The 21,521-nt window shown below is 46.7% G+C and overlaps 1 long non-coding RNA gene and 1 pseudogene across 1 annotated transcript; one reads left to right on the top strand and one right to left on the bottom strand.

Annotated features, from left to right (window-relative positions):
- Positions 1 to 1,387: 1,387 nt before the first annotated feature.
- LOC145544605 (histone-lysine N-methyltransferase PRDM9-like) lies at positions 1,388 to 7,217 on the bottom strand (annotated as a pseudogene).
- Positions 7,218 to 9,897: 2,680 nt separating this feature from the next.
- LOC145544520 (uncharacterized) lies at positions 9,898 to 20,645 on the top strand. Its single transcript, XR_014081464.1, has 2 exons — positions 9,898 to 19,281; positions 19,400 to 20,645. It is a non-coding gene; the product is annotated as an uncharacterized LOC145544520 (long non-coding RNA).
- Positions 20,646 to 21,521: the final 876 nt, after the last annotated feature.

Here is a 21,521-nt window from a genome sequence, read left to right as displayed (position 1 = left end):
ATTCCATAGTTAAGAATTTCAAGGTCGTGACAGTATTGACCAGAGCACGTGGACACAGGTACGAAGGCTGTGCGTAGAGAAGCTGCTGTGTGGGCTTCGAGGACCCTCCGTGTGGGGGTGGGATGGGGGCCGGACAGGGACTTCCTTCACACGCGGCTCCAGGCTCTGTTCTCGGCAGGCGGACGACTGTCGGCACTGCCTGTCCGTGGAGGGGCTCTGGGGCTGCCCCGCTCAGCAGGAACGGCAGTGGTGGGAACGGAGGGCGCCCTCCCTTAGCACCCCTGACCTCACACCCACTCCTCAGGGCAGCCAAGTGCCTAAACGGCCCCTTCCTCGTCTAGCTCTGAAGACCTGAAAGGTGTAGGGGCTGAAGGACATGCAGAAAACAAAATTCTGTAAAGCAATTATCCTTCAATTAAAAAATAAGAAAAGGTTAAAGAAAAAACCCAAAGAACAGCAAAGGTGGGGCTTGCCTTCTCAGCCAGCCTCTGCCAGATTCTCCCTGTGCTCATGCATCAGACCAAAATGCTGCTGCCTCCACCGTGTGTCACAGATGAGAACAGAGACACAGAGAGGCTGAGCATCTTGCCCCAGGTCGCACAGCTGTTGAGGGCAGGGCTGAGAACTGGACCCCTGTGGTCTAATCTGGAGTCCAGATGCTGTGATGACCCTGAGGGAGAGGCAAAGACCAGATGGCCCAGACTGAGTGAGGCACACACACACGCACACACATACGTGCACGAGGCCTTCACCTTTGAGGCCACAGAGGTCAGGGGAAACCAGAGGGCAAACCCTAGATTTGCCTGTCTGTCTCAAACCCTAGATTCCTCTCCCTGGACCCAGGAACCGACTGTCCCGTGACCTAACTGAGTTGGCTCCAGAATTATGCCTTCCCAGGGGTTCAGCTACCACTGGATCCCACCGCTCTCAGTAATAAGTGGGGAATAAGTACATAGTCTGGGCTTCAGATTTGTTTGGAGACAAAATTTATTAGGAGTACAAAAAACCACGAAGGCAATTGGCATGAACATCTCCGGAACACTTAAGAAACCCTCTGCTGTTTATCTATCTCCTCTCCTGTCATGAAAGTGGAAGGTCTATTTAATCAATTAATTCTGTGCTTATCACACTCTTTCTTTAAAATATTTATTTATGTATTTATTTATTCGGCTGCACTGTGTCTTAGTTGCAGCATGTGGGAGCTAGTTCCCCAATCAGGTATTGAACATGGGTCTCTGCATTGGAGTCTTGGCCACTAGACCACCTGGGAAGTCTCTCCTCATACTCTTGGGGACAGTAACAGGTCATAGACCTCCTCTGAGGCCCCCTTAGAGCTAAGGCATGGGGTCGCTGCAGTAATCCTAAGATGTGGTTTGTTGGTCATGACTCACTCACACTCCCTGCACACATAGGGCTTCTCCCCTGTGTGTGTCCTCTGGTGTGTGATGAGATGGGACTTCCGACTGAAGCTTCGCCCACACTCCCGGCAAACATAGGGCTTCTCCCCTGTGTGTGTCCTCTGGTGTGAGATGAGATTTGACTTCCGACTGAAGCTTCGCCCACACTCACCGAAAACATAGGGCTTCTCCCTTATGTGTGTCCTCTGGTGTGTGATGAGACTTGACCTATCCTTGGAGACTTGCCCACACTCTCTGTACTTGTCTCTCATAATCCCTGAGACCCCTGCCCCCATGAATGATTTGCCTGTGTCCTCTGGATTCAGTTTCTGGCTTGTGCTGGGCTCTTCTGTCATTCTCTCATGCACCCCAGAACCCCCCATTTGCCCTCTGGATGAGTAGGAAGAGGCCCTTGAAATCCTCTTCAGCCTTACGCTTTCCAGCAAAGGTTGGGGCCTTTCCTTAGCCTCGTGACCCTCAGGTTTGTCACTCGGGCTGTGTGGATCGGAATATCACTGCTGCTGATTTTGATTGCCTGGGCAGGGATCCTCTGCTTGGAGGTGGTCTCTTTTAGATGGTCTCAGGAGGGTTTGAGAGGGGTGATTGCGTTGGACATGTTGGCTGAGGAATTTCTGACTAGAGAAGGCCAGAGAGCAGGAGGCACATGGGTGGATCTTGGGCTTCAGTTCTGCTGAAAGAGAAAGCTTTGGTCAGGTAGCTGGTTTGCCATGGGAAGGCCTGCCCACTAATCATCTAAGTATTGACAGCACACAATTTGTCTCCCATCAAGTGTGTCTTTACAGTCCACTTTTCCATTCCATTCTTATTCACTACATCTACAGAAATCCAGGAAGCCTGTGTCAAGGGCCTTTTCTACATATCACCCAGACTAGGGACCTTCCAGCAGCATCAGAGGCAGCGTCTCTCCTGATACAGGTGGATCTGCAGGGACCTTTCCCTGCGTGTAAGTATCTGAAAAGTCATGTCACCGTGGTCACAGGTATTTTACCCTACTGAGAGATAAGACTCTTGATGACTTAGGTGGAATCTTCCTGAGCAGCTCCCTGTGAGGGGAAAGGGTCTATTAAGTTAGGGGCGCCTGGCCTGGAACTCTCTGCATATGGGAGGCAGCACAGGGGGTAGTTAGAGCAGGTTTGAGTAAAGCTGACTTTGTGGCTCCTGGTTCAAAGAGCAGCCTTTGTGCCGATCTCTGCAGGAAGTGGGTTTCAGACTGGATGAAACCGAGTGGCCCAGGTCCCACTGACCACAGGTCTCTGGCTCCTGCTGCCCCAACTGATTCACAAATTGCTCCTCTCTGAGTTTTCCATAAATCAGAAAATAAAGGCATGTCCTTTCTCAAGCCTCAGCAGTATTCATACCTCATTTATTTCATTCAGTCTTAGCTCATTTAACATGCACTAGGAATTCCTGTTTAAAAATACACCTCCAGCCAGACTCCTCACACCCTCACTCCCGTGCATCTTCAGCCAGCCCACTCTCCCCTCATGTCTGGCAATGAACTGACCTCTGAGGGGACTCCCCGCTGCTGTCTCTTCCCCAAAATGAACCAAAGCATCGTCACAGAACAGAGAACATGCCGCTTGCAGCTGAAAGCCTCACGGTTGTTCTGTGTCACCCAGGAAGACCCCTGGGGCCTGCACGTGGACACGGGCCCTGAGGCTTCCGGTCCAGCCTCCTTCCTCGCCCTCTGTGCTTCCTCCTGCGACCACTGGCATGGCGTCTCGTCCCGGCCCTGGGGCTGTGGCACTGGCTGCTCCCCTGCCTGGAATCCTTTCCCAGGGGTGTTATCTCTGCAGAGACCCTGCCCCACCATTCTGCGCCACACCCCACCCTCTGCTCAGGCTGATCCGAGGCACTTTTCCTGTGCTGCTTTCCTCAGAGCACCAGCCCCTGTCTGGTATGAAGCCCGTGCTGCCCCAGGGCAGTGGTTCTGTCTGTTTCGGTGGGTGGAGCCCTGTCTGGCTCAGAGTATGAGCTCACATGACAACCAACTGAAACAGTGACTGAATGCCAATCACTGTACACGTGTCGCTTAGAAATGGGAGGAAATGAGGGAGAAACAGGGAGAGGTGAGAGGGCGGGTCGGTGCTGGGAAACTTGCTGTTTGCTTCTGAGCCTTTCAGCAGAAGGTGATGTGGCATAGTTTTTGCACAAAATTTTGAAAATTTGAAGTAACATTTTTAATATAAAAATCTTTCCTAACAGTCATATGAAATGAATCAAATTCTGAGGCATTTTAATGACGACTTGACTGACTTTGAACTGGATTGTACTCTGCTTCGGAATCGGACCAGGGGGGCTCCCCAGGATGGGCTGGGGCGCTGGAAGAGGGGTGGCGCTGACCTCTCCCGGCTGCGAGCTCGCTCTTCCCCCTGCTGTCCCGCTTGATGCCGAGGTGCTGGCCATACTCGTCCCCGTACCAGACCAGCAGCTCCCAGCCCAGCCTGACCACCTGGCAGGTTCGGTAGAAGATCTGCCCGTGATACTGGAAGGGCACCAGGTTCTGCTCCTAGTCGTCCCGGGCACAGTTCACATACCTGGGGTCGAGGACAGGAGAGGGAAAGAAACCTCAGGTGATGAGTGCCCTCCAGGGTCGGACCATGCCCAGCTCCTTGCCTTCAGGCTCTGAGGCTGCCGTGGTTCCCACCGCGCCTCATGGGGACCTTCTGTTCACACCTTTGACCAGGCCGTGTGAACTCTTATTCCCAGATCCTGTTTCCAGTCCTCTTCCTGGCTCGAATGTTTTTCTCTCCTTACTTAATTAGTCATTTTCCAGAGCCCAGTTCTAGACTCATCTCCACCTGGACTGTCCATGAGGCTGGTGACCTCCAGCTCCCCTAAACTCTAAATTAAGTTCTCTTTCATTCCACAGGACTTGGTGCTTCTAGGCTAACACACAGCCCTCAGCGCTCACCCCAGCCTGCCTTCTCTCTCGAGGCTTTTCTTCAATCTCCCCACGTGTATCCAGGGTCCTACTCACTTGCCCACCCCGTCCCATGGAAACTTGGAGCGTGCTCTGACATAGCTTGAGACCCAGAACAGTAATAGTTTATTCACTTTCTGCCTGCCCTGATGAAAGGAGAGGCCTTCAGAGAATGGCCATGCTCACAGCCATCCTGCCCCCTATTCCTTCCCACACCTCAGGGCTCACTTCTCACTGGAACCGAGCCTGGGGAAGTTGTTGCCCACATGGACTCAAGGTCTCCTGTGTTAGGTTATCCTGGCGCTGTGCAGTTACTCAAAGATAGAAAAATTAAGGTTACTGTTCCTAAAATCAATTGGCTAATGACTGTCTGCAGTATGTTCTCCAAAAGGACATGGTTTGTGTGATCTACTTCAGTAATGAAGTTCTCTGTCTAAACTGAAACATTAAGTGCTTGGTAAGTGTCAATTAAGTGAGTTAAAGTGTCCCTGGTGAATCTAGATTCCTCAAGTTGTTTTCAAGTCCCCCAGTTTTGTTCAGCATATAGCCTTGTATTTTGAGGGCACATGCTATATTTTTATTTCGTTCTTTCTAATGTCTTTTGAAATGAAAAAGCATGATATGGAGGGAAAAGAGGAAAGAAGATGTGAAAGCTATTGAGGGAGACAGGTTGAGAAGGAAAGGGGTGTGGGCTTGAGGGAAGAGCAACGTCTACAAACTGCAGACTCACTGCACTCACCTCATCCAGTTGGCCAAAGACGTGTCCTTTCTATCCACATACTCATAGCAGTTTCTCCCTTTGGTGATCTGAGTGTCAGAAAAAGAGTTACAATCTTTCTTCTCTCTTTTATTTATTTATTTATTTTTTTGGTAGGAAGCAATAGAAGAACTATTTCTCTATGCTGTCATTGGTGCTCTTCAGCCTGCATGGATTCAGCTGCTTTCATCAAGAGCCTCTTTAGTTCTTCTTCCCTTTCTGCCATAAGGGTGGTGTCATTTGTATATCTGAGGTTATTGATATTTCTCCCAGCAATCTTGATTCCAGCTTGTGCTTCATCCAGCCCAGCGTTTCTCAGGATGTACTCTGCATGTAAGTTAAATAAGCAGGGTGACAATATACAGCCTTGACATACTTCTTTCCCAATTGAGAATCAGTCCAGTGATCCATGTCCGGTTCTAACTGTTGCTTCTTGACCGGGATAAAGTTTTGCAGGAGGCAGATAAGGTGGTCTCATATTCCCATCTGCTTAAGAATTTTCCACAATTTGTTGTGATTCACACAGTCAAAGGCTTTATCATAGTCAATGAAGCAGAAATAGGTTTTTTTTTTCCCCCTGGAATTCTCTTGCTTTTTTATGATCCAGCAGATGTTGGCAATTTGATCTCTGGTACCTCTGGCTTTTCTAAATCCACCTTGAACATCTGGGAGTTCTTGGTTCATGGACTGTTGAAGCCTGGCTTGGAGAATTTTGAGCATTACTTTGCTAGCATGTGAAATCAGTGCAGCTGTGTGGTAGTTTGAGCATTCTTTGGCATTGCCCTTTTTTGGGATTGGAATGAAAACTGACCTTTTCCAGTCCTATGGCCACTGCTGAGTTTTCCAAATTTCCTGGCATATTGAGTGCAGCACTTTAACAGCATCATCTTTTAGGATTTCAAATAGCTCAGCTGGAATTCCATCTCCTTCACTAGCTTTGTTCATAGCGATGCTTCCTAAGGCCCAGTTGACTTCACACTCTAGGATGTCTGGCTCTAGGTGAGTGATCAAATCATCATGGTTATCTGGGTCATTAAGATCTTTCTTGTATAGTTCTGTGTATTCTTGCTGCCTCTTCTTAATATCCTCTGCTTCCGTTAGGCCCATACCATTTGTGTCATTTATGGAGCCCATCTTTGCACGAAATGTTCCCTTGGTATCTCTAATTTTGTTTGCACATATTCGAGTATTTTAACTGGGATGGGTGGAGAATGTTCAGGAGCAGCTAGCCTAGGGATCAGGCAGCATTTACTTCAAGATGCCTCTGCGTGGTCCCGCAGCTTCCCACCGAGGACCCTCCTTGTGGGAGTGGGGGTGGGGGGTTAGGAGGGTAGAGGAGGGGGTCAGAAGTGTGGAAGAGGGGGTCGGGAGTGTGGAGGAGGGGTGGGAGAGTGGAAGGGCTGCTGTCTGCATGTAAGTCCCCACCCCCGACCATCTTCAGCATTGCTCATTGGTGTAGCAAGCGTTCTAATTGGGTTTTCACCTGTGTATCTGGTGGGTTCTTAATGAGCAATGTGAACAGTGACATTTAATGTCCTCAGTCAGGACTAGATACTTACTATGCCACATACAGGTGTAAGAACCTGGGGAGGCATGTGCAGCCAGTACCCCTAGGGACAGGGTTCAGACTTGACCCCTCAACATTTTGGGGTCCAGCCACTGCTTTAGCATTTCTGAGGGCCCAGTGCTGACTCTAAGGGTTCTGTCATCCAGCCTCCATCTTCCTTTAGTGAGACCCACACTTCTAGGATCCCACAGAGCAGGGCCTGTGTGAGTTCTCTGTGGCTTCTCTAACAGACGACCACATGTTGGGTGATTTAAAACAGGAGGAGTTCATCCTCCCCAGTCCTGGAGACCAGACACCTGAGATCAAGGTGGCGCAGGGCTGAGGTCCCTCCAGAGGCTCCAGGATAGGGTCCTTCCTGCCTTTTCCAGCTTTGGGGCTCCAGGGGTCCCGGGGCTTGTGGCCCCCTCCCTCCCATCTCTGCCTCCATCTTCACGAGGCTTCTCATCTGTGTCCTCTTTCATCTCTTATAAGGACTCTGTCAGTTGGATTGAAGGTCACCCTAACCTTAGATGACCTTACCCTGAGATCATTAACAACATCTACAAAGACCATTTTCCCAGGTATGGCCCTGTTCCCGTGTTCTGGGGGGGACATATCTTTTGGGGCCACTATTCACCCCATTATCTGTGTATAAAATAACCCTTATTTTAGGAGATCACCACAGGCCCATATAGATGGGCACAGACAGCGGCCACACAGGTGGGGTCTGGAGAGAATGAGGATCCTGGATCACCTGGAACGGATCAAGGCCTGGCTTCATCAGGTGAGGGGAATCACAGGGAGGAGGGGGCATGGTCTTGCTCAGGCTTCAAAAAGACCGTGTTGGGTGGGATGTGAGACGCACCGTGAGGGCAGGGAGCTTTGTCAGGGCCTGATGGAGGGATTCGGCTTGGGCCAAGGCTGAGGGTGTAGAGGGGAATTAGTGTGGGGGTTGGCCGTACGCCCTGGAGAAGGAGCTGACAGTCCCTGGGGCACAAGGAACTGGGAACCCGGGAGGCCTCCATGTTTCTGAACCAAACTGGAGTCCACACACCCGAGTGCAGTAAAGCCAGTTGCCTGACACCAGTTGCAGTAAAGGAAAGTGCAGCATTAATTGTAAAGGCACCAATACGTGGAGACAGGTACTGCTAAGCTGCTGCTAAGTCGCTTCAGTCGTGTCCGACTCTGTGCAACCCCATAGACGGCAGCCCACCAGGCTCCACCATCCCTGGGATCATCCAGGCAAGAATACTGGAGTGGGTTGCCATTTCCTTCTCCGGTGCATGAAAGGGAGAAGTGAAAGTGAAGTTGCTCAGTCGTGTCTGTGAGACAGGTAACTCGTGCTCTAAACCCTGAAATCCCTGAAGGGTTTCAGGAAAGCAGTTTTACAGGCCACATGAGGGAGGGGGAGTCACAGAGTATGTGATTCGCTGGTGCACGGTTCTCTGGTTGGTGAGGTAACAGGCAGCTCACCTCACAAATCCTCAGGCGCTGGACACTCTGGGGGTGATGCGTTCATGCTCATCAAGTTCTTCCACTCAGTGGGGCTTTTAGCAGCTGTAAAACAACTTCCTGAGTGTGCCTCAGATACTATTATCTCCATACTTCAGAGAGGAGCTGCAGCAGAGGATACGGGACGGGGTCTGTCCTGGGAGGGCCCCATAGGCTCCTGCTCGGTTACACCAGGTGTCTGGGCTCAGCAGCTGGAAAAGTTGGGGCTGCCTCCTGGCTGTGGGCAGCAGCAGGATCGCAGTCCTCGAGGGGCCTGTTAGCCCCCAGGATGAGATGGGGAGGCCGTGGATGGACAGATGCACCTGGCCTGGGAGAGAGGTACAGGCTGGAAATGTCACTGGAATCATCGCAGAGAGAAAGGGGAAAGGCCAGGAGGGGGCAGGTGGGTTATAGCCCCTACATGCAGGTGATGGTGGTCCTGTTGGACACAACTCAGAGCCATAAGGAGTGGTGGTCAGGGGCTCAGCTTCATCCTCTTGTTCTTTGCTTATATGTAACTTCCCACTCCTGCAGCGAGGAGACTGGCCCCCACCATCTGCATCTGTCAGTTCTTTTCTCCTCTTCAGATTACATGTACAGTGGGCTCAGAATTGCTAGCTACTGCACTCTGGAAAGATCTCTATAAAATGAAGCCCAGTGTTTATGTGCAGGCCATTTTGCCTTTTGTGTATCGATTTCATTCATTTCCAAAGTCAACACATTTTTCCCCATCTCCTACAGTGAGATACATTTTTCATGCATTTCTAATGTGGTTAAGTATTGTTGCATTGTGTATTCTGTCCTGCGACTCTCCTACACTCTAAATAACTATACTTGAATGGATTGTTTGATCCCTTGGGCTACACAAATCGATGAGCGTAGACAAATGCATAGTGACAGGTGTCCATTCTAAAGCATCACAGGGACTACTTCAACCCCCTTCAGCAGATGATCTGCTTATCATCTATGTAGCTTTGCTTTTCCTAGAATGTCATAAATGAGGTCATACTGTGTGCTGTCTCTCCAGACTGTATTCTTTCACCAAGTGATATGCACATGAGATTTAACCATGCTTTTCAAGGTTTGGTGGTTCATTCCTTACTACTGATGAGTAATATTCTACTGCATGTGTATGGGAGGAAAAACAATTGTCACTCTGCCCTTCTGTAATAAAAGACAAATTACCAGGAGAAAAAACAGAAGCATACCTCCTCTATGCTTCCCTGGTGGCTTAGTGGTAAAGAATCTGCCTGTAATACAGGAGACTTGGGTTTGACCCCTGTGTTTGGAAGATCCCCTGGAGAAGGAAATGGCAACCCACTCCAGTATTCTTGCCTGGGGAATCCCATGGACAGAGGAGCCTGGCGGGCTACAGTCCGTGGGGTCGCAAAGAGGCGAAAACGACTTAGTGACTAAAACAACAAATAGCTTCTGTATGCAGGGGAGCTACCAAAGAAACCAGAATCACTCCCTGAAATGTCCAAAGTCATCACATTAAATACCATCTTCAGCTAAAAACAGAAGACCCTGAAGAATGGGAGAAGCCCGTTATGGAAGGTAATTATAAAAAACACAGTAAGGAAGGGTATGATTGTTTATAGATTTACGTCGGGACCTCTCCATTGATAAGTTATTTGAGTTTTAATGATCCTTTTATTTCTGGTGCAAACAGGGACAACACTTAAATGCAGAGATTTTTCTGTTGTAAATGTCCATCACAAAACGGCAATTGCTATATATTTTCTTGAGATTCCTCTTTTTTTTTTTTTCATGGAAGTGGACTTAAGCAATCTTCACAGCAGAGAGGCATATTTTGGGGTGGCATGTTCTACTTGCTTTGACATCGATATACCCCAATTTGATTATACATTCATCTATTGAAGGATACCCTGATTACTTCAAGTTTTAACTATTTTGGATAGTGCTGCTGTGCCTAAATTCATCTTTGTTTGCATTTGGGCATGGATTTTTCAAAGCAGTTTCCTAAATACTGGAAGTACGATTGTTGGATCCCAAGGTGAGGTTTGTTTAGCTTTGGAGAAAACTGCCCAACTGTGTTACAAGGTGGCTGTGCATGCGTCCCACCAGCAGTAAGGGAGCATTCCTGCTATTCCTCAGCCTCCAGCAGTTGGTATTGTCATATATTTAGAGTTTAGCAGTCCTAATATGTGTAGTGTGATAGCTCGTGACTTTAATTTGTAATTCCCTAATGGTGTATGATGTTGTATGATGTTGAGCGTCTGTATAACTTTTTTTGCCTGGGTGTCTGTTCAGATCTTTACTTACTGTTTATAGGGTTGTTCAAGAGGTCTTTGTCTATTTTGTGTCCAAATCCTGTATCAGATATGAATTTTGCAAATATTTTTCTCCCAGTTTGCCGCTTGTATTTTGATTTTCCGAATGAGGTCTTTCAGAATAGACATCTTTATTTCTATAAAGTCCACAATATTTTTCTTCTGTGGACTGACAGCTTGTGTGTTAAAACTCAAAGCTCATGATACACAGGCCAAACCCAGAGGCATGTAGATTTTCTATGTTTATGTCCACAATTTTGACAGTTTCAAAATTTAAATGTCTGTTAATAAATTTGAGTGAATTTGGTGACTACATTTCATTCTATAGTGTCAAGTTAATTATTCCTTAACTATTTTGGAGAAGTTTGGATATTGGCAATATTTCGGTTTGAATTTCCATAGTTTAATGGACCTAGTGGAACTGCCCTGAGGGGCGGAGTCTCCACTTAGCTGTGCCTGCGCGAGTGAGGGAGGCTTGATCTGCATTCTCATTGGCTGGCAGGGAGCGAGGAGCCCGCCTCCCTTACCTACTCCCACCGCAAGCGGAACTCCCGCTGTGACTGAGCACCTGGCTGCCTGTGGCTGCTGACAGGAGTCTGGTCTCCTCAGGAACCATTGGAGTTTCAGCTTTGGGACCTTGTGGGGTTCAGTTCAGGCTGAAGGGATTCTGGTCTCCTCAGGACCTGCTCAGGTTTTGGCTTTGGGACATCGTGGGGTTCACTTCAGGCTGACAGGAGATGGGTCTCCTCAGCACCCACTGGGGCTTCAGCTTTGGGACATTGTGGTGTTCAGTTCAAGCTGATGGGAGTCTGGTCTCCTCAGCACCCACTGGAGCTTCAGCTTTGATACAGTTTGGGGTTCAATCCAGGGTGATGGGAGTCTGGCCCCTCAGGACACATTATGGCTTTGGCTTTGGGACATTGTGGGGTTAGTTCAGGCTGATGCAATTCTGGTCTCCTCAGGACCTGCTGGTGCTTCAGCTCTGGGATTTGTGGGGTTCAGTTCAGGCTGACAGGAGTCTGGTCTTTTCAGGACCCACTGGGATTTCAGCTTTGGGACATTGTGGGGTTTAGTTCAGGGAGACAGGGGTCTGGCCACTGAGGACCCACTAGGGCTTTGGCTTTGGGATGTTGTGGGGTTCAGCTTAAGCTGACGGGAGTCTGGTCTTCTCAGAACTCACTGGGTTTTGAGCTTTGATACATTTTGGGGTTCAATCTAGGGTGATGGGTGTCTGGCCCCTCAGGACCCATTAGGGCTTTGGCTTTGGGACATTGTGGGGTTCAGTTCAGGCTGACGGGAGCCTGGTTTCTTCAGGGCCTGCTGGGGCTTCATCTTTGGTACATTGTGGGGTTCAGTTGAGTCTGACAGGAGTCTGGTTTCCTCAGGACCTGCAGGGAGGTGGTGCTGCTGAAGGAGAAGGTGAGAAAAATTGGGAAGAAACTTTCTGTGTGTGACTGTTGCTGAGTGTCTGTCTTCAGAGGACCCAGGACAGTTAGGGCTTGATGTGGAAAGTTGTGGGTTTTTAGTCAGTTTTTGTCTGTGGTATAGAATGGTGTCCAGTGTTGTTCCTTGGTGTGTGGTGTCCATTTTTCCCAGCATAGTTTATTGAAGGGAGTGTCCTTTCCTGGGTGTATGTTCTTAGCTCCTTTCTTGTAAATTGATTACCATGAACCTGTAGATTTATTTCTGGGCTCTCTGGTATCTGTGCCTGTTTCTGATACAGTTCCACCCGTCTTGTGGTGCCTTTAGGTGCGTAATGTAGATTGAAGTCAGGAATGGAGGTGCTGCCAGCCTGTTCTCCTTTCTCATGGTCACTTTGGCTCTTCTGGGTTCTTTGTGATTCCACACGGATGTTAACATTGTTTTTGTTTCTGTGAAAAATGCCAATGAGATGTTGGTAGTGATTGCATGAATGTGTACGTTACTTTAGTTAGAATGGAGATTTTAACAGTATTGTCACCCATGAGCATGGGATATCTTTTCATATCTGCTCAGTTTAATTGAGCACTATGTCTGGCAGTTTTTAGCTTGCAGCTCTTTCAAGCCCTTGGTTAAATTTCTAGTTTTGGGGGGATGCAATGGTACAGGGGATTATTTTCTTAATTTCTCTTTCTGATAGTTCATTATTAGTGTAGAGAATCACACATGATCTTGCAGTTCTACTGATTTATTTTTTGGCCATGCAACTCAGCATGTTGGATCTTAGTTCCCTGACCAAGGATCAAACCCGTATCCCCTGCAGTGGATATGCAGAATCTTCACCACTGGACTGCCAGGGAAGTCCCTGAATTCACTTTATAGTTCTGACAGTTGCTTTGGTGTGGTGTTACATGGAAAACTAGAATTCAGACATCTCATAGTTTCAGTTCCATCAGGGCCATCCACAGTACCCAAGGCATGGTGGCTACTCCTCCTACGGTGACTTTTAATACCATGTGGACTACTACAAGGCAGTTAGCATCACTAGTTTAGTTGAATCTGGTCTGGTTAAGTCTTGGACTCTATTGCAATGTTTGATGCCGTCTCTGATTTTCTGGCATGTGACTTATATGGTTGTACTGAAAAGCAATTTACTTTCTAGTAAAATTTCAAAAATGTCAAGTTTAAATAGTGGTTTTCTATATTTACACCAAAAAAATGCAATGTGTTTTACCCAAAATAGGGTCACTTTCCCAGGGAACCAGCCCATAACCCCCAAATGGGGGGTAATTATGGTGTCCACATTACAATCCTATCCATAGGACCGCTTCAACTTGCATCAGCTGACCAGACTTTGTGCAAATGTCTTTCTCCATTCTAATGCAGTTTTCTTTTTCTGGGACCACCACTGGGGCTTTCCCTCATGTTAAAAACTTTCGTGGATTTAAAGTGACAAGATGACTATGATCTGCGTGGCTTTTTCTGTGTGGCTTCTTTCACTGAAGATGTTTTCAGTGCTTTTCCATGTTGTAACCTGTATCATTTTTTAATTGTGATTACAAACATATAATATTTATCATCTGAGTCATGTTAAGCATGAACTTCTCTAGCATTAACTGCACTCACATTGCAAAAACATCCTCACCATTTTTCTCCAGAATCTTTTCCTTTCCCCAAAGTGACACTGTGACCATTAAACACTCACCACCCTCAATCCCTGGCTACCTTATTCTACTTGGAATTTGTCTTATATGGATATCTCGTACTGGTGGAATCATAGCACATTTTTCCTTTTGTGTCGGCCTTGTTTCAACTTCACATAGTGACTTGAAGTTTCATTCAAATTAGAGCATGTGTGAGAGTTGTCTTGTTTTTAAAGGTTGAATCATGTTCCATTGTGTATCTACTACACTGTGCTTATCCATTCATCTGTGGAACGCTTGTGTTGCTTCCACCTTTTGGCTACAGTGACTAATGCTTCTATGAATATGGGATACGATATCTGTTCCAGTTCTTGGTTGTAAATATTTTGGGTGTATTCCCTGGACTGGAATTGATGGATTCTATGTTAACTCTGTGTTTGTTTTTGAGGAGCCCCCTACTGTTTTCTGCAGCTGTGGCTCTATTTTACTATATTCCTTTATATAGCATCTTATGGATGGATCTACCTTATTTTGCCTATTCATTCACCTGTTGGTGGACATTTTTGTTGTTTTCACCTTGGGATGTTGAGAACAGTGCTGCTATGAATATTGGTGTACAACTTTATATTTGAACACCTATTTTAAATTATTTGTATGTATGTGTAGGAGTGGAGCTTCCAAAACATATGATAATTACATTTCTGTATTTTTGAGAAAATGCTGAAGTTTTACACACATTGATTGCACCATTTTACATCTCCACAAGTAAAGTTGGAGTTCCAATTTCTGTACATTTTGGCCAACCTTTGTTATTTGTCTTTATTGTCGGTTTTCCCCATGTCCATCCTGTGCGCCTTATTACGGAGGAAGTCACAATGCAGGACCCACACTCGAGGAGAGGGGAGTTAGCTTCACATACTTGATGGACAGCTGAGTGTCTGTATTAATTGTTTAGAATCTTTCTGCATAGAGATTTTTATTCAACACTACTCATAAACCCTATGTAACTTTTTTTTTAAACAAGTTTGGATACATGAAAATTATTTTAAATTTTTGGTTATAATCCAGCATTATGTTATTAGACTGCTTAGTTTATTCTTGCTTTGGCTATTGAGAGCTTTTTCCATGCTCTCCTGTTTTTATTTTACATAATTCAGCTTTCATGGGATTTTTTGGTACTTCTTTCTCATATTTTAAGATTATCTTGCTTTACATATTTACTGTCTCAGTCCTAGTATCAGCCACATATTTAAAGAACTCTTATTCCTTTTTATTAGAGAATGGTAATAAAAACTTGCATGTGGGAACTTACTATTCTCAGCAGACAATGCATGAAAATACATATGCATGTATCCCAGACTGTGCATACACACAGTTATGAAGATTTTCACAGGGAGTTGTTTCTGTATTAGGCTAAAGATAGTTTATAATTATGTCTCCTGATATGTTATGACACAGGTATTGTAACCTTCTCCCTTTGTCTGCCTGTAACTTCCCACTCCAGGGGTAAGAAACCTGGCTTCCACTACTTGTCATTTATCAAGTCCAGTGCTTGTTGCATTCGATGACTGGTACAGTAGTTCCAGTCCTGTTAGCTACAACCTCCCATAGAAAAGAACTTACAGAGTCCATTGTTTGTGCATGGTACATTTTGCCTTTGGCCTGCAGATTCCATTCATTTCCACAGTGAACTTAGGTCAGCTCATTTTGTCCTACCACTAAGAGTGGGTTTTTTCTTTTTCTTCTTTTTTAAAAAAAAATTCTCTTGGCTGTGCTATATGGCATGTGGGATTTTAGTTCCCTGATCAGGTATTGAACCCACCTTTCCTACATTGGCAACATGGAGTCTTAACCACTGGACCACCAGGGAAGTCCTGAAGTTTTTCATACATTTCTCAATCAGTTAGATTCTTTGTTAAATTCTGCATTCCAGTCTTTGACACTCTCATAGCATAAATAAATAAATTTGAATAGGCAATAATTTACTTGTTGGGTTATAAAAACAAAAATATATGTGCTTAGACAAATGCGTAGTGGCAGGTATTCATCACTACAATACCGTATGAAATATTTCAACCACATATTCCATAAACTTTTTATCATGTCTGTTTTGCCTTTTCTAGAATGTCTTATAAGTTTGTACAGTGTGTAGCACTTGAGGCTGGATTCCTTCACTTAGTAATGTAAGTGTTAGATTCATGCCTTTTTAATAAATGGGTTGGTAGTTCATTCTTTTGTATCTCTGAATACTATTGTGTTGCATTATATCTATACTTTGATGTTCTTCATTGAGATCCTCATAATGAAAGGGAGATGAACAATTGGAGAAAAACAATCGTAGGTTTAATATATGCCATGCATTCGTGTATAATTGAAAGATACCTGGGAAAACTGAGTCACCTCCTGAAATGGTGCAAGTTCAGTTCAGTTCAATCACTCAGTCGGGACCAACTGTTTACAACCCCATGGACTGCAGCACACCAGGCTTCCCTGTCCATCACCAACTCCCAGAGCTGGCTCAAACTAACGTCCATCGAGTCAGTGATGCCATCCAACCATCTCATCCTCTGTCATCTCGTCCCCTTCTCCTGCCTTCAATCTTTCCCAGCATCAGGGTTTTTTCAAATGAGTCAGTTCTTGGCATCCGGTGGCTAATGTGTTGGAGTTTCAGCTTTAGCATCTGCCCTTCCAATGAATACTCAGGACTGATTTCCTTTAGGATGGACTGATTGGATCTCCTTGCAGTCCAAGGGACTTTCAAGAGTCTTCTCTAACACTGTAGTTCAAAGGCATCAATTTTTCAGTGCTCAGCTTTCTTTATGGTCCAACTTTCACATCCATACATGAAAACTGGAAAAACCATAGTTTTGACTAGACGGACCTTTGTTGGCAAAGTAACGTCTCTACTTTTTAATATGCTGTCTAGGTTGGTCATAACTTTTCTTCCAAGGAGCAAGTGTATTTGAATTTCATGGCTGCAGTCACCATGTGCAGTGATTTTGGAGCCCCCCAAAATAAAGTCTGTCACTGTTTACATTGTTTCCCCATCTATTTGCCATGAAGTGATGGTACCCGATGCCATGATCTTATTTTTCTGAATGTTGAGTTTTAAACCAATATTTTCACTCTCCTCTTTCACATTCATCAAGAGGCTCTTTAGTTCTTCTTTGCTTTCTGCAATAAGGCTGGTGTCATTGTATATCTGAGGTTATTGTTATTTCTCCCAGCAATCTTGATTCCAGGTTGTGCTTCATCCAGCCTGGCATTTTGCATGATGTACTCTGCATAGAAGTTATAAGAAGGGTGATGATATACAGCCTTGACATACTCCTTTCCTGATTTGGAACCAGTCTGTTGTTCCATGTGCAGTTCTAACTGTTGATTCTTGACCTGCATACAGACTTCTCAGGAGGCAGGTCAGGTGGTCTGGTATTCCCATCTGTTTAAGAATTTCCCACAGTTTGTTGGGATCCACACAGTCAAAGGCTTTGGTGTAGTCAATAAAGCAGAAGTAGATATTTTTCTGGAACTCTCTTGCTTCTTTGATGATCCCACAGATGTTGGCAATTTGACCTCTGGTTCCTCTACCTTTTCCAAATTCAGCTTGAACATCTGGACATTCATAGTTCACATACTGTTGAAGCCTGGCTTAGAGAATTTTGAGCATTACTTTGCTAGCATGTGAGATGAGTGCAATTGTGATAGAATTCCAGTTGAGTTATTTCAAACCATAAAAGATGATGCTGTGAAAGTGCTGCACTCAATATGTCAGCAAATTTGGAAAACTCAGCAGTGGCCACAGGACTGGAAAAGGTCAGTTTTCATTCCAATCCCAAAGAAAGGCAATGCCAAAGAATGCTCAAACTACCACAAAGAGTCAGACGTGACTGAGCGACTGAACTGAACTAAACTTGAACATTCTTTGGCATTTCCTAGTCCTGTGGTCACTGCTGACCTGAATGGTCTAGTGATTTTCCCTACTTTCTTAAATTTAAGTCTGAATTTGGCAATAAGGAGTTTATGATCTGAGCCACAGTCTTATGTCTCAGTTTATGATCTGAGCTCCCATTCTTGTTTTTGCTGACTGTATAGAGCTTCTCCATCTTTGGCTGCAAAGGATATAATCAATCTGATTTCAGTATTGACCATCTGGTAATGTCCCTATGTAGAGTCTCCTCTTGTTTTGTTGGAAGAGGGTGTTTGCTATGACCAGTGTGTTCTCTTGGCAAAACTCTGTTGGTAGGGCAAAGGATAACAGGTGGAGCAGCAGGGACTCAGATTCAGCAGCAGGACATTAGTTAGGGCCAGCAACAGGGCCTTAATTAGGGACCTTGTTAGGACCTCAGAGATAACTTCATGGCCTAAGTAAGAGATAGTTCAGGCTGTTAGATGCACTTCAGTGACTTTCTTAGGGACATAGTCAGGGCCTTAGTAATAGGATCAGGGTGTTATTTTGTGACAGCTTAGGCTATAAGGGGCAGTATCATGGCCTCAATTAGGGGCAGTGTCAGAGTTAGGGACAGGCTTAGGGCCTTCATAAAGTATAGTTCGGGCCTTAGCTAGGGACAGTGTCTGGGGCTTAAAGACAGTTTCAAGGCTTCAGTTAGAGATAACTTGAGGGCCTTAAAGAAGTTCAGGCTGTTACTTAGCAGCACCTCAGGACCTTAATAGGGCCAGCGTCAGGTTCATAGTTGTGACCAGTGTCAGGGTGTTAGTTAGGGACAGCATCAGAGACCTACTTCAGTACATATTCAGGGCCTTAGTTACGGACAGGATCATGGCAAAAGTAGGGATATTGAGGGCTATTAGGGACACCATCAGGGCATTAGGATGAGTCTCAGGGTGTTATTTAGAGGCAAAATGAGGATGTTAGTTAGGGAAAGAGTCAGAAAATTGGTTACAGACAGTACCAGCCCCTCAGGTAGAGACTCCTTCAAGGCCTTAGTGCCCTGAAGTGAGGGAGAGCATCAGGGGCGCATCTTCAGTGGCTGAGAGAGGGAGCGCATGAGGCCGTCACTTAAATACAGCGTTAAGGGCTTAATTAGGGAGCGTGTCAGGGCCTCAGAGAAAACTGAAGATCTTAGTAAAAGACACTTTAGACCATTTGTCCCAGGGATATTGTCAGGGTGTTCGTTACAACCAGCATCAGGGCCTTAGTTAGGGAGAGAGTTCAGAGGACAGTTTGGGAAAGCTCAGGCCGTCATGGACAGCTCAGGGCCATAGTTAGTGTAGGGTCAGGGCCTGGTAGTGAAATCAAGCAGGACCCTGTGGGGCTCCTGGGCCCAGAAGCCTTTCCCATGTCCCCTGTTTCTTTGTTGGGAATAGACTCCCGGCTCCATGACCTACCCTGAGCTCCAAAGGGCAGATTGGAAGAGGTGCTAATTAGGGGAGGGAGGGGATGCAGAGAGACGGAAAGAGCACTCAATAAAGAGTATTTTGTCTTGGGTCAGGGTCCTTGTTTCTGTCAAAAGGGATACACAAAAGTATCTCTAAACTTTTTACCGAAGTAAACATCCTCTCCAGCAAAATGGAAAATTGTAGCATTCTTCATTCCCGAGAAGCTCACCAAGAGACCACCTGAGGTCAGGTGAAGGGAATTCAGGCCCTGTACACACCCTAATCCTTACAACAACTCTGCCCTTTAACCATTGCTATAAAGTGAAAGTCACTCAGTCTGACTCTTTGTGATCCCATGGACTATACAGTCCATGGAATTCTCTAGGCCAGAATACTGGAGTGGGTAGCCATTCCCTTCTTCAGGGCATCTTCCCAACCAGAGATTAAACCCAGGTCTCCCGCATTGCAGGCGGATTCTGTACCAGCTGAGCCACCAGGGAAGCCCAAGAATACTAAAGTGGGTAGCCTACCCCTTCTCCAGGGAGTCTTCCCAACCCAAGAATTGAACCAGGGTCTCCTGCGTTACACGCAGATTATTAACCAGCTGAGCTACCAGGGAAGCCCATAGGTATAAAACTCCTACTAATCAAATCCTCCTGCCTTGGGGCAGTTTTTGAGGGCATGAGTTTTCTGTGTCCCTCTTTGCTAGCAAAGCAGTATAGCTATGCTTTTCTACTTCACCTGAAACTATCTCTGAGACTCAGTTTAGCACAGGTGTACAAAGGTGGTGTTTTGGAATCAGATTTGATGCTCATTGTCGGGCTGACTTGGGGATGGCCCCTGTGGGTCCTCTGACTTGATCAGATGCTCCAAGATTTTCTCCATGACAGCCTCTTTCAAGAGAGTGGAAGGTTGGAGAATTCCATTAGAGGACAGATCACCTGGCATTCTTGCCTGGAAAGGCCGAGACCGAGTCATACCCCATCTGGCAATTAGAACTCCAGGGCAGGAGCAGACAGCGAAGAGGGACTGCCTTAGCCGCTGCCAAGACCAACTCTGCCTTGAGGACGATCCTCTCTTCATCCTCTCTGGACTGTTCCAAATGTCTTACTCCAAGGAATAAGTCTGGATGTAGAGTAAACTAAGTCAGGATGTAGTGACCAGAATCACCGCAAAGTGAGCAGCAGAGTAAGGAACTGAATGGAGAAGTGTCAGGACACACAACCAGAATCAAAGTGTAGTCAGGTCCAGAGTAAGGGCATTGCGAGGACCAGAGTCAGGTCGTAGTGAGGTCCAGAGACGTGCCATAGTGATGATCGATGTCAGGGAGTAGTGAGGGCCAGCAGCCGGCCAATGAGAGGACCATTGGCAGGTGACGAGAGGGGACTAGCGGCGGGCCGTCGAGAGGAGCTGGGGACCCGATTCTGGCCGATGAGACGACCTGGTGCGGGAGGACCCACGGAGAGAACCTGGGGGTGGGGGGTGGTCCGAGGAGAGGACCCTGAGGGGAACAGTCAAGCGGACCTGGGCTGGAGGGTCGTAAGTGGACGAGTGGCAGTGCACGGGGTCTGTGGAGAGGACCTGAAGTGGGCCGTCTCAGGGCATAGAGAGAGGAAAAGAGTCAGGGCCGGTCACAGGCAGCGTCAGGTCCTAGAGAGGAAAGACGTCAGGGAGCCTTGAGACGGAGCGTCAGGTCCCAGAGGGGACGACCTAAAGGATCATTGAGAGACGGCGTGAGGTCCTAGAGAGGACGACCACAGGGATCAGTGAGAGGCGGCGTCAAGTCCTAGAGAGGAAAGACGTCCCAGAAAGACATCATGGAGCATTGAGAAGCGGTATCAGATCCTAGAGAGGAAAGGCGTCAGTGATCAGTGAGAGGCGGCGTCTGGTCCTAGAGAGGAGGACCTCAGGGATCAGTGACAGGGGGCGTCAAGTCCTAGAGACGAAAGACGTCACAGAAAGACGTCATGGAGCATTGAGAAGCGGCGTCAGGTCCTAGAGAGGAAAGACGTCAGAGAGCAGTGAGAAGAGGCCTCAGGTCCTAGAGAGGACGACTTCAGGGATCATTGAGAGGCCGCGTCAGGTCCTAGAGAGGAAAGACGTCCCAGAAAGACGTCATGGAGCATTGAGAGGCGGCGTCAGGTCCTAGAGAGGAAAGACGTCAGGGATCATTGAGAGGCAGTGTCAGGCCCTAGAGAGGACGACCTCAGCGATCAGTGAGAGGCCTCGTCAGGTCCTAGAGAGGAAAGACGTCCCAGAAAGACGTCATGGAGCATTGAGAGGCGGCGTCAGGTCCTAGAGAGGAAAGACGTCAGGGATCAGTGAGAGGCGGCGTCACGTCCTAGAGAGGAAAGCGTGGGTCACGACTTGGGGGCTGAATGTTGTTCCTAAGCAAAACTCTTAAGGTTGCTATTGCAGGGAATGGCCACAAGGCGGCAGGATTCTTTAATGGCCAGTTGTGATTACCTTGGAAATGAAAGCTTTCGCGTTTTAACTCAGGACTGTAATTTAATACGGAATGTACCTGAAGAAACACCCAAAAGCTTTTGTGTTCTTCCTGAACATTCTTATTTATTTATTGTAATAATTTTATTTATTTATTGGCCATGCCATGCGGCTTGTGGGATCTTTAGTTCCCCGCCCAAGGATCGAACCTTCGCCCTCTGCATTGGAAGCACAGAATCTTAACCACT

The sequence above is a fragment of the Giraffa tippelskirchi genome, chromosome 4, assembly GCF_054371585.1.
Source record: "Giraffa tippelskirchi isolate mGirTip1 chromosome 4, T2T-mGirTip1v1.2.pri, whole genome shotgun sequence".
NCBI lineage: Eukaryota > Metazoa > Chordata > Mammalia > Artiodactyla > Giraffidae > Giraffa > Giraffa tippelskirchi.
This window is presented reverse-complemented; position numbering and strand designations above follow the sequence as displayed.